Source organism: Vicugna pacos, unplaced genomic scaffold (assembly GCF_048564905.1).
Source record: "Vicugna pacos unplaced genomic scaffold, VicPac4 scaffold_190, whole genome shotgun sequence".
NCBI classification, from domain to species: Eukaryota; Metazoa; Chordata; class Mammalia; order Artiodactyla; family Camelidae; genus Vicugna; species Vicugna pacos.
The window spans coordinates 835,048-847,385 of record NW_027328869.1 but is presented as its reverse complement, the minus strand read 5'-3'; positions in this window follow the sequence as shown (position 1 = coordinate 847,385).

Here is a 12,338-nt window from a genome sequence, read left to right as displayed (position 1 = left end):
GGTTCCTTAAATGCTACATGCATGACGGATTCGGCAAAAATGTGTTTCTGATTTGTGAGCATGTGGATAAGTGAACTTTCATCCACCAAACAAGGCATATATACACTTAGAAGAATTTACTCTGACTTCATAGGTTTTTTCTATCACCTGGTTCTAAAATCGGACATTTCGCACCAGAAAACACCCTTTGAGCGAATTCTCAAATATACACATGTAACTTACATTGTTTATATAAACATGGCATTCCGTATTCTGAACATGTTTCATGCAATACCGATTCCTCAAACATGCATTTCTGAGTTGTGTACATGCACATGAGAGATGTTTCAACCACCAAACAAGTTACTTATGCACTTTGAAATAGTTCCTTGGACTTCGTTGCTTCTCCTATCACCACTTTCATGAATCACACTTTGATCAAAGAAAAACCCTCTTGGAGCGAATTCTACCCAAGAGATATGTAATTTGAATAGATTCCATCTACATGATATTCCGTGTTCCGTACATGCTTCATACAAGACGGATTCGTCAAACATGCATTCCTGAGTTGAGGGCATGTGGATTTCTGATCTTTAATCCTCTATAAAAGGAATATTTTCATCTAGAAACGTGTCCTCATTTTCACAAGCTTTCCCTAACACCAGTTTTGAATTTGTGCATTTTTCACAGTAAAATACTTCTAAAGCGATTTCCACCTAATAGATATGTAATTTACATGAATTCATCAACATGGCATTCTGGGTTCCGTACATGCTTCATGCATGACGGATTCAACAAATATGAGATTCTGAGTTGTGAGCATGTGGATTAGTGAACTTTCATCCAACAAACGAGGCATATATACACTTAGAATTATTTACTCTTACTTCATAGTTTTTTGTATCACCACATTCTAAAATCGGTTATTTGGCACTAAAAAAGCCTCTTTGACCAAATTCTCCCCAATACACATGTAATTTACATTGTTTATATAACCATGGCATTCCGTATTCCGAAGATGTTTGATGAAACACGGATTCCACAAACATGCATTTCTGAGTTGTGTACATGCACATGAGAGATGATTCAACTATATGAATTTACCTATGCATTTTGAAATATTTAATTTGACTTCGTAAAACTTCCTATCACCAGTTTCAAGAATCACACTTGATCTCAGAAAAACCCTCTTGGAGCGAATTCTACCCTAGAGATATGTAATTTGAATAGATTCTTTCAACATGGTATTCGGTGTTCCGTACATGCTACATGCATGACGGATTCGACAAACATGCATTCCTGAGTTGAGAGCATCTGGATTACTGATTTTTCATCCTGAATAAAAGGAATATTATCATATAGACTCGTGTACACATTTTCACAAGCTTTCCCTAACACCAGTTTCTAATTCGTGCATTTTTCACAGAAGAACACTTCTGGAGCGTTTTCCACCTAATAGATATATAATTTACATGAATTCCATCAACATGGCATCCCGGGTTCCGTACATGATACATGCATGACGGATTCGAGAAACATGAGTTTCTGAGTTGTGAGAATTTGGATTACTGACCTTTCAATCACCAAACAAGGCATATATACACTTAGATATATTTACTCTTACTTCATAGCTTTTTTTTATCTCCAGGTTCTAAAATCGGAGATTTGGCCCCAGAAAACACTCTTTGAGCGATTCTCACCAAAACACATGTAATTTACATTGTTTACCTAACCATGGCATTCCGTACACTGAACATTTTTCATTCTCACGGATTCCTCAAACATGCGTTTCTTAGCTGTGAACATGCGCATGAATGATGTTTCAAACACCAAACAATTTACGTATGCACTTTGAAATATTTACTTGGACTTCGGAGCTTCTTCCTATCACAAGTTTCAAGAATCACACTTTCATCCCAGAAAAACCCTCTTGAAGTGAATTCTACCCTAGAGATATGTAATTTGAATAGATTCCATCTACATGATATTCCGTGTTCCGTACGTGCTATATGCATGTCTGATTCGACCACCATGCATTCCTGAGTTGAGAGCATGTGGATTACTGATCTTTCATCCTCTATAAAAGGAATAATTTCATCTAGACACGTGTACAGATTTTCACAAGCTTTCCCTGACACCAGTTTCTAATTCGTGCATTTTTCACAGAAGAATACCTCTGGAGCGATTTCCACCTAACAGATATGTAATTTAAATGCATTCCATCAACAGGGCATTCCAGGTTCCGTAAATGCTACATGCATGACGGATTCGGCAAAAATGGGTTTCTGAGTTGTGAGCATGTGGATTAGTGAACTTTCATCCACCAAACAAGGCATATATACACTTAGAAGAATTTACTCTGACTTCATAGGTTTTTTCTATCACCTGGTTCTAAAATCGGACATTTGGCACCAGAAAACACCCTTTGAGCGAATTCTCAAATATACACATGTAACTTACATTGTTTATATAAACATGGCATTCCGTATTCCGAACATGTTTCATGCAATACCGATTCCTCAAACATGCATTTCTGAGTTGTGAATATGCTCATGACTGTTGTCATCCATTACAAGTAACCTATGCACTATGGTATATATACCTGTCTTCGTAGCTTCTTCCTATCACCAGGTTCAAGAATCACAGTTTGATCCCAGGAAAACCGTCTTGGAGCGAATTCTACCCTAGAGATATGTAATTTGAATAAATTGCCTCTACGTGATATTTCGTGTTCTGTACATGATACATGCATTGCGGATTCGACAAACATGCATTCCTGAGTTGAGAGCATGTGGATTACTGATTTTTCAAACTCTATAAAAGGAATATTTTCATCTAGACAAGTGTACTCATTTTCACAAGTTTTCCTAACATCAGTTTCGAATTCATGCATTTTTCACTGAAAAATACTTGTGCAGCGATTCCATCCTAATAGATATGTAATTTAAATGAAATACATCAACATGGCTTTCCCGGTTTCGTACTTGCTACATGCATGACGGATTCGACAAACATGAAATTTTGAGTTGTGAGCATGTGGATTAGTGAACTTTCATCCACTAAACAAGGCATATATACACTTAGAAGTATTTACTCTGACTTCATAAATTTTTTCTATCACCCGGTTATAAAACCGGACATTTGGCAGTAGAAAACACTCTTTGAGCGAATGCTCACCAATACATATGTCATTTACATTGTTTACATAACCATGGCATTCCGTATTCCGAACATGTTTGATGCAACACGGATTCCTCAAACATGCATTTCTGAGCTGTGAACATGCGAATGACAAATGTTTCAAACACCAAATAAGTTACATATGCACTTTGAAATATTTAATTGGACTTCGTTGCTTCTTCCTATCACCAGATTAAAGAGTCACACTTTGATCCCAGAGAAAACCTCTTGGAGTGAATCCTAAACTAGAGATATGTAATTTGAATAGATTCCATCTAAATGAGATTCCCTGTTCCGTACATGCTTCATGCAAGATGGATTCGTCAAACATGCATTCCTGAGTTGAGGGCATGTGGATTACTGATCTTTCATCCTATATAAAAGGAATATTTTCATCTAGACACGTGTTCTCATTTTCACAAACTTTCCCTAACACCAGTTTCGAATTTGTGCATTTTTCACAGAAAAAATATTCTGGAGCGATTTCCACCTAATAGATATGTAATTTACATGAATTCATTAACATGGCATTCCGGTTTCCGAGCATGCTACATGCATTACGGATTCGACAAACATGAGTTTCTGAGTTGTGAGCATTTGGATTGGTGAATTTTCATCCACCAAAAAAGGCATATATACACTTAGAAATATTTACTCTGACTTCATAGGTTTTTCCTATCACCAGGCTCTAAAATCGGACATTTGGAACCAGAAAACACACACTGAGCGAATTCTCACCAATATATATGTAATTTAGATTCTTTAAATAACCATGGCATTCCGTATTCCGAACAAGTTTCATGCAAAACTGATTCCACAAACATGCATTTCTGAGTTGTGTATATGCTCATGACTGATGTTTCAACCATTACAAGTTATCCAGGACTTTGATATATATACTTTGTCTTCGTAGCTTCTTCCTATCACCAGGTTCAGGAATCACACTTTGATCCCAGATAAACAATCTTGGAGCGAATTCTACCCTAGAGATATGTAAATTGAATAGATTTCATCAAAATGATATTCCGTGTTCCGTACTTGCAACATGTATGACGGATTCTACAAACATGCATTCCTGAGTTGAGAGCATTTCGATTGCTGATCTTTCATCCTCTATAAAAGGAATATTTTCATCTAGACACGTGTACTCATTTTCACAAGGTTTCCCTAACACCAGTTTCAAATTCCTGCATTTTTCACAGAAAAAAACTTTTGGAGCGATTTCCACCTAACAGTTATGTAATTTACATGAATTCCATCAACATGGCATTCCGGGTTCCGTACATGCTACATGCATGACGGATTCGACAAACATGAGATTCTGAGTTGTGAACATGTGGGTTAGTGATCTTTCATCCACCAAAAAAGGCATATATACACTTAGAACTATTTACTCTGACTCATAGTTTTTTTCTATCTCTAGGTTCTAAAATCGGATATTTGGCACCAGGAAACACTCTCTGAGCGAATTCTCACCAATACATATGTATGTTATATTGTTTACATAACCATGGCATTCCGTATCCTGAACATTTGTCATGAAACACGGATTCCACAAACATGCATGTGAGTTGTGAACATGCGCATGACTGATGTTTCAACCATAAAACTTTACTTATGCACTTTGGAATATTTACCTTGACTTCATAGATTCTTCCTATCACCAGTTTCAAGAATCACACTTTCATCCCAGATAAACCCTCTTGGTGTGAATTCTACAATAGAGATACGTAATTTGAATAGATTCCATCATCATGATATTCCATGATCCGTACATGCTACATGCATGACGGATTCGACAAACATGCATTCCTGGGTTGAGGGCATGTGGATTATTGATCTTTCAACCTCTATAAATGTAATATTTTCATCTAGAGACGTGTACACATTTTCACAAGCTTTCCCTAACACAAGTTTCGAATTCGTGCATTTTTCACAGAAAAATTCTTCTTTGGCGATTTCCACCTAATAGATATGTAATTTACATGAATTCCATCAACATAGCATTCAGGGTTCCGTACATGCTTCATGCATGACGGATTCGACAAATATGAGATTCTGAGTTGTGAGCATGTGGATTAGTGAACTTTCATCCAACAAACAAGACATATATACACTTAGAATTATTTACTCTGACTTCATAGGTTTTTTTATATCACCACGTTCTAAAATCGGACATTTGGCACTAAAAAAGCCTCTTTGAGCAAATTCTCACCAATACACATGTAATTTACATTGTTTATATAACCATGGCATTCCGTATTCCGAAGATGTTTGATGAAACACGGATTCCACAAACATGCATTTCTGAGTTGTGTACATGCACATGAGAGATGATTCAAGTATAAGAATTTACCTATGCACTTTGAAATATTTACTTTGACTTCGTAATTTCTTCCTATCACCAGTTTCAAGAATCACACTTGATCTCAGAAAAACCCTCTTGGAGCGAATTCTACCCTAGAGATATGTAATTTGAATAGATTCTTTCAACATGGTATTCGGTGTTCCGTACATGCTACATGCATGACGGATTCGACAAACATGCATTCCTGAGTTGAGAGCATCTGGATTACTGATTTTTCATCCTGAATAAAAGGAATATTATCATATAGACTCGTGTACACATTTTCACAAGCTTTCCCTAACACCAGTTTCTAATTCGTGCATTTTTCACAGAAGAACACTTCTGGAGCGTTTTCCACCTTATAGATATATAATTTACATGAATTCCATCAACATGGCATCCCGGGTTCCGTACATGATACATGCATGACGGATTCGAGAAACATGAGTTTCTGAGTTGTGAGAATTTGGATTACTGACCTTTCAATCACCAAACAAGGCATATATACACTTAGATATATTTACTCTTACTTCATAGCTTTTTTTTATCTCCAGGTTCTAAAATCGGAGATTTGGCCCCAGAAAACACTCTTTGAGCGATTCTCACCAAAACACATGTAATTTACATTGTTTACCTAACCATGGCATTCCGTACACTGAACATTTTTCATTCTCACGGATTCCTCAAACATGCGTTTCTTAGCTGTGAACATGCGCATGAATGATGTTTCAAACACCAAACAATTTACGTATGCACTTTGAAATATTTACTTGGACTTCGGAGCTTCTTCCTATCACAAGTTTCAAGAATCACACTTTCATCCCAGAAAAACCCTCTTGAAGTGAATTCTACCCTAGAGATATGTAATTTGAATAGATTCCATCTACATGATATTCCGTGTTCCGTACGTGCTATATGCATGTCTGATTCGACCACCATGCATTCCTGAGTTGAGAGCATGTGGATTACTGATCTTTCATCCTCTATAAAAGGAATAATTTCATCTAGACACGTGTACAGATTTTCACAAGCTTTCCCTGACACCAGTTTCTAATTCGTGCATTTTTCACAGAAGAATACCTCTGGAGCGATTTCCACCTAACAGATATGTAATTTAAATGCATTCCATCAACAGGGCATTCCAGGTTCCGTAAATGCTACATGCATGACGGATTCGGCAAAAATGGGTTTCTGAGTTGTGAGCATGTGGATTAGTGAACTTTCATCCACCAAACAAGGCATATATACACTTAGAAGAATTTACTCTGACTTCATAGGTTTTTTCTATCACCTGGTTCTAAAATCGGACATTTGGCACCAGAAAACACCCTTTGAGTGAATTCTCAAATATACACATGTAACTTACATTGTTTATATAAACATGGCATTCCGTATTCCGAACATGTTTCATGCAATACCGATTCCTCAAACATGCATTTCTGAGTTGTGAATATGCTCATGACTGTTGTCATCCATTACAAGTAACCTATGCACTATGGTATATATACCTGTCTTCGTAGCTTCTTCCTATCACCAGGTTCAAGAATCACAGTTTGATCCCAGGAAAACCGTCTTGGAGCGAATTCTACCCTAGAGATATGTAATTTGAATAAATTGCCTCTACATGATATTTCGTGTTCTGTACATGATACATGCATTGCGGATTCGACAAACATGCATTCCTGAGTTGAGAGCATGTGGATTACTGATTTTTCAAACTCTATAAAAGGAATATTTTCATCTAGACAAGTGTACTCATTTTCACAAGTTTTCCTAACATCAGTTTCGAATTCATGCATTTTTCACTGAAAAATACTTGTGCAGCGATTCCATCCTAATAGATATGTAATTTAAATGAAATACATCAACATGGCTTTCCCGGTTTCGTACTTGCTACATGCATGACGGATTCGACAAACATGAAATTTTGAGTTGTGAGCATGTGGATTAGTGAACTTTCATCCACTAAACAAGGCATATATACACTTAGAAGTATTTACTCTGACTTCATAAATTTTTTCTATCACCCGGTTATAAAACCGGACATTTGGCAGTAGAAAACACTCTTTGAGCGAATGCTCACCAATACATATGTCATTTACATTGTTTACATAACCATGGCATTCCGTATTCCGAACATGTTTGATGCAACACGGATTCCTCAAACATGCATTTCTGAGCTGTGAACATGCGAATGACAAATGTTTCAAACACCAAATAAGTTACATACGCACTTTGAAATATTTAATTGGACTTCGTTGCTTCTTCCTATCACCAGATTAAAGAGTCACACTTTGATCCCAGAGAAAACCTCTTGGAGTGAATCCTAAACTAGAGATATGTAATTTGAATAGATTCCATCTAAATGAGATTCCCTGTTCCGTACATGCTTCATGCAAGATGGATTGGTCAAACATGCATTCCTGAGTTGAGGGCATGTGGATTACTGATCTTTCATCCTATATAAAAGGAATATTTTCATCTAGACACGTGTTCTCATTTTCACAAACTTTCCCTAACACCAGTTTCGAATTTGTGCATTTTTCACAGAAAAAATATTCTGGAGCGATTTCCACCTAATAGATATGTAATTTACATGAATTCATTAACATGGCATTCCGGTTTCCGAGCATGCTACATGCATTACGGATTCGACAAACATGAGTTTCTGAGTTGTGAGCATTTGGATTGGTGAATTTTCATCCACCAAAAAAGGCATATATACACTTAGAAATATTTACTCTGACTTCATAGGTTTTTCCTATCACCAGGCTCTAAAATCGGACATTTGGAACCAGAAAACACACACTGAGCGAATTCTCACCAATATATATGTAATTTAGATTCTTTAAATAACCATGGCATTCCGTATTCCGAACAAGTTTCATGCAAAACTGATTCCACAAACATGCATTTCTGAGTTGTGTATATGCTCATGACTGATGTTTCAACCATTACAAGTTATCTAGGACTTTGATATATATACTTTGTCTTCGTAGCTTCTTCCTATCACCAGGTTCAGGAATCACACTTTGATCCCAGATAAACAATCTTGGAGCGAATTCTACCCTAGAGATATGTAAATTGAATAGATTTCATCAAAATGATATTCCGTGTTCCGTACTTGCAACATGTATGACGGATTCTACAAACATGCATTCCTGAGTTGAGAGCATTTCGATTGCTGATCTTTCATCCTCTATAAAAGGAATATTTTCATCTAGACACGTGTACTCATTTTCACAAGGTTTCCCTAACACCAGTTTCAAATTCCTGCATTTTTCACAGAAAAAAACTTTTGGAGCGATTTCCACCTAACAGTTATGTAATTTACATGAATTCCATCAACATGGCATTCCGGGTTCCGTACATGCTACATGCATGACGGATTCGACAAACATGAGATTCTGAGTTGTGAACATGTGGGTTAGTGAACTTTCATCCACCAAAAAAGGCATATATACACTTAGAACTATTTACTCTGACTTCATAGTTTTTTTCTATCTCTAGGTTCTAAAATCGGATATTTGGCACCAGGAAACACTCTTTGAGCGAATTCTCACCAATACATATGTATGTTATATTGTTTACATAACCATGGCATTCCGTATCCTGAACATTTGTCATGAAACACGGATTCCACAAACATGCATGTGAGTTGTGAACATGCGCATGACTGATGTTTCAACCATAAAACTTTACTTATGCACTTTGGAATATTTACCTTGACTTCATAGATTCTTCCTATCACCAGTTTCAAGAATCACACTTTCATCCCAGATAAACCCTCTTGGTGTGAATTCTACAATAGAGATACGTAATTTGAATAGATTCCATCATCATGATATTCCATGATCCATACATGCTACATGCATGACGGATTCGACAAACATGCATTCCTGAGTTGAGGGCATGTGGATTATTGATCTTTCAACCTCTATAAATGTAATATTTTCATCTAGACACGTGTACACATTTTCACAAGCTTTCCCTAACACAAGTTTCGAATTCGTGCATTTTTCACAGAAAAATTCTTCTTTGGCGATTTCCACCTAATAGATATGTAATTTACATGAATTCCATCAACATAGCATTCAGGGTTCCGTACATGGTTCATGCATGACGGATTCGACAAATATGAGATTCTGAGTTGTGAGCATGTGGATTAGTGAACTTTCATCCAACAAACAAGACATATATACACTTAGAATTATTTACTCTGACTTCATAGGTTTTTCTATATCACCACGTTCTAAAATCGGACATTTGGCACTAAAAAAGCCTCTTTGAGCAAATTCTCACCAATACACATGTAATTTACATTGTTTATATAACCATGGCATTCCGTATTCCGAAGATGTTTGATGAAACACGGATTCCACAAACATGCATTTCTGAGTTGTGTACATGCACATGAGAGATGATTCAACTATAAGAATTTACCTATGCACTTTGAAATACTTACTTTGACTTCGTAATTTCTTCCTATCACCAGTTTCAAGAATCACACTTGATCTCAGAAAAACCCTCTTGGAGCGAATTTTACCCTAGAGATATGTAATTTGAATAGATTCCATCTACATGATATTCCGTGTTCCGTACATGCTTCATACAAGACGGATTCGTCAAACATGCATTCCTGAGTTGAGGGCATGTGGATTTCTGATCTTTAATCCTCTATAAAAGGAATATTTTCATCTAGAAACGTGTCCTCATTTTCACAAGCTTTCCATAACACCAGATTTGAATTTGTGCATTTTTCTCAGAAAAATACTTCTGAAGCGATTTCCACCTAATAGATATGTAATTTACATGAATTCATCAACATGGCATTCCGGGTTCCGTACATGCTTCATGCATGACGGATTCGACAAATATGAGATTCTGAGTTGTGAGCATGTGGATTAGTGAACTTTCATCCAACAAACGAGGCATATATACACTTAGAATTATTTACTCTGACTTCATAGTTTTTTGGTATCACCACATTCTAAAATCGGTTATTTGGCACTAAAAAAGCCTCTTTGACCAAATTCTCCCCAATACACATGTAATTTACATTGTTTATATAACCATGGCATTCCGTATTCCGAAGATGTTTGATGAAACACGGATTCCACAAACATGCATTTCTGAGTTGTGTACATGCACATGAGAGATGATTCAACTATATGAATTTACCTATGCATTTTGAAATATTTACTTTGACTTCGTAAAGCTTCCTATCACCAGTTTCAAGAATCACACTTGATCTCAGAAAAACCCTCTTGGAGCGAATTCTACCCTAGAGATATGTAATTTGAATAGATTCTTTCAACATGGTATTCGGTGTTCCGTACATGCTACATGCATGACGGATTCGACAAACATGCATTCCTGAGTTGAGAGCATCTGGATTACTGATTTTTCATCCTGAATAAAAGGAATATTATCATATAGACTCGTGTACACATTTTCACAAGCTTTCCCTAACACCAGTTTCTAATTCGTGCATTTTTCACAGAAGAACACTTCTGGAGCGTTTTCCACCTAATAGATATATAATTTACATGAATTCCATCAACATGGCATCCCGGGTTCCGTACATGATACATGCATGACGGATTCGAGAAACATGAGTTTCTGAGTTGTGAGAATTTGGATTACTGACCTTTCAATCACCAAACAAGGCATATATACACTTAGATATATTTACTCTTACTTCATAGCTTTTTTTTATCTCCAGGTTCTAAAATCGGAGATTTGGCCCCAGAAAACACTCTTTGAGCGATTCTCACCAAAACACATGTAATTTACATTGTTTACCTAACCATGGCATTCCGTACACTGAACATTTTTCATTCTCACGGATTCCTCAAACATGCGTTTCTTAGCTGTGAACATGCGCATGAATGATGTTTCAAACACCAAACAATTTACGTATGCACTTTGAAATATTTACTTGGACTTCGGAGCTTCTTCCTATCACAAGTTTCAAGAATCACACTTTCATCCCAGAAAAACCCTCTTGAAGTGAATTCTACCCTAGAGATATGTAATTTGAATAGATTCCATCTACATGATATTCCGTGTTCCGTACGTGCTATATGCATGTCTGATTCGACCACCATGCATTCCTGAGTTGAGAGCATGTGGATTACTGATCTTTCATCCTCTATAAAAGGAATAATTTCATCTAGACACGTGTACAGATTTTCACAAGCTTTCCCTGACACCAGTTTCTAATTCGTGCATTTTTCACAGAAGAATACCTCTGGAGCGATTTCCACCTAACAGATATGTAATTTAAATGCATTCCATCAACAGGGCATTCCAGGTTCCGTAAATGCTACATGCATGACGGATTCGGCAAAAATGGGTTTCTGAGTTGTGAGCATGTGGATTAGTGAACTTTCATCCACCAAACAAGGCATATATACACTTAGAAGAATTTACTCTGACTTCATAGGTTTTTTCTATCACCTGGTTCTAAAATCGGACATTTGGCACCAGAAAACACCCTTTGAGCGAATTCTCAAATATACACATGTAACTTACATTGTTTATATAAACATGGCATTCCGTATTCCGAACATGTTTCATGCAATACCGATTCCTCAAACATGCATTTCTGAGTTGTGAATATGCTCATGACTGTTGTCATCCATTACAAGTAACCTATGCACTATGGTATATATACCTGTCTTCGTAGCTTCTTCCTATCACCAGGTTCAAGAATCACAGTTTGATCCCAGGAAAACCGTCTTGGAGCGAATTCTACCCTAGAGATATGTAATTTGAATAAATTGCCTCTACGTGATATTTCGTGTTCTGTACATGATACATGCATTGC